We start from the raw sequence: 2,500 nt of genomic DNA, 5'->3' as shown, positions 1-2,500 counted from the left end.
CATTGGGGAAAGACGCCCATGTCTAGGCATTTATTATATATATCTACCAGCTTGTCTATTATTTCTGTCCATATTTCTTTTATAGCTTCATTAGGGATTTTGTCTTCCGCTGTTGCTTTATTGTTTTTTAATTCGCTAATTACTACTTCGACTTCTCGTTTGCCTATTTTCGGCTCTTTTCTTTCTCTGTATTGTCTGTTTTTGTTTCTTATCTGTTTCATTTCAGTTGTATCGTTTTCTATGTCGTCTTTTGGGAAATATTTATTTATTAAATAATCATTTTTTTCGTCTTCCGTTATGGTGTAAGTTCCATCTTCTCTTTGTATGTTCATGTTTGGCGGTCTGGATGTTCTTCTCAGGAACTTCCATACTTTTTCCCAGGGGTCTGTTTCTGTCATGTTTTCGATTTTATCTTGTATCGATCTTAATTTTGCGATTTTTATTAGTTTTTTGTAGTCGTTTCTGTCTTTTTTATATTTTTCTATGTTATGTTCGTTTCTTATTCTTTGCATAATCAGTCTTTGTCTTCTTAGTTGCTTTCTTTTCATTTCTAATTCCGCGGTCCACCACTCGTTTTGCTCTTCTGTTACCCACTTTTTTGCTATATTTCTACATGCGTGGCTACATATGTCTTGGAGTCTTTTTGCATTTGTTTCTAGTTCTCTTGTATCGTTCATTACCCATGTGTGTTTTTCTATTTCTAGGTTCAATTCTCTTTTTATCGGATTCCAGTTTGTGTTTTCAAGGTCTAGTTCTTGTCTTCGCCGCCTTGTGTTACATTCTGTCTTTACTATGAATGAGATATACGCGTGGCCACTCAGAGTTTCCTCTCGTGACACGCTCCAGTTTTCAATGTTTATGTCTTTCGTCATGGTCAGGTCTATATAGCTGTTGCCTCTTGAACTTCTGAAAGTTGGCCCTTCCCTTTTATTGTTTATTATGTTGTAGTTTCGTTCAGCTGCCCAGTCTATTATTTTTGCTCCCCTTTCGTCTGTTATTGTCCCCCCCCATGCTTCGTTATGTGCGTTAAAGTCTCCTCCAATTATGTGTTGTTCTTTTATGTTTTTTATGCGTTTGTCTATTTCTTCTAGTCTTTTGTTTCTTCTACCTCCCGGTTCATCGTAGATTGAAGAAACAAGTATGTATTTGTTTTGTTTTGTTTTTATTTGTATTGTATGACAGTTGTTTGTAGATAAGTCTTGTCTAGTTGTTGCTGTTATGTTTTTGTCCACCCAAATCTCTACCTTGTCTTTAATGTCTAGTCTATGTCTCGTATATCCTGTTATGTGTCCTTTGTGATATGGTTCCTGCAATAGCACAATTCCCGGTTTCTCTGTTCTTATCTTGTTTTCTAAGAGTGTCATCGCTTCTCTACCCTTGTCCACATTGAATTGCACTATTACTAGAGCCATTTTATTCCATGTCTATTGTTCTTGTCTCTTCATCTGTCTGTCCGTAGTCTATGTTTCGTCTTATCGCTTCTTTTTGTTCTTTGTAAGCTGGGCAACCTTTGTCTCGTGTTGTGTGTCTTCTCAAGTCCCTGTGTACCCCGGCCAACTTACAGTTTTTACAGTCGAAGAGGTTTCTGCAACTGACCGGTTCATGACCTGTTTTTCCACATTTGTAGCAAATATTTTCTGCTTTTGTGCAGTATTTTACCGTATGTCCCAGTTCCTGACATTTGTAACACAAGGCTACGCTTATGTCTTCCTTTACGTAGTATCGTCTATAGTCCATTGTTAGTTGTCCCCGTCTTAGTACATGTTTCGCTGTTTCAGAGTCAATTTCAATTATTAAGTTTTCTTTATGTGGGTTCATGCACGGTTTTCTGGCCATTACTTTCCACTCCTTTATTTTATCTGGGTATAAGTTGTTTAATAATTCGTTATCTTCTTGAATTACTTGTATTATTTCATCGTCTGTATATCCTTTTCTTTCTACACCCGTTATTTTTATTTTTGGTTTCCTTGTTCTTTTTTGTTCCGGAATATAATTCTTTTCTTTTAGTTCTTTTGTTATTTGTTCGTATATGTCCTGTACCATTATGATTTTTATTTTTCCCTCCCTAAGAATTATTACGTCAACTATACCCCTCTTGTATTGTCTGAAGTCTTGTTTGAATTTCTTTAGGGTTTCTTTCCCGTCTTTTTGTCCTTCGATTTGTGTAATTATTGTTTTTGTCTCGTTTGTAATTACTCTTTTTGTCGGGCTTTTCCATTTATCGGGCTCTTTTTGTACTTGTTTATTTTTGCTAATAATTTCTGCATATGTCTTTTTTGTTGTTATTCCTTTTTCGTGATTGTTATTAATTTTATTGTTATTTTTTCTTGTTACTATCTCCCATTCGCTATCTTTGTCACTGTCTATTTGGTTTTGTGGTTTAGTTCTTGTTTGTGTTTTTGCTTGTGATTGTGTAAATGTTTGGGAGACTATCTCTTTTTGTTTATTATTTATCTTTGTATTTCTTTGGTAAGAAGTGGATGGCATTTCTTTTTCCTCT

Source organism: Anthonomus grandis, unplaced genomic scaffold (genome assembly GCF_022605725.1).
Source record: "Anthonomus grandis grandis unplaced genomic scaffold, icAntGran1.3 ctg00000501.1, whole genome shotgun sequence".
Lineage (NCBI taxonomy): Eukaryota > Metazoa > Arthropoda > Insecta > Coleoptera > Curculionidae > Anthonomus > Anthonomus grandis.
The sequence above is the reverse complement of the archived record's forward strand: the minus strand, read 5'-3'. Positions refer to the sequence as shown.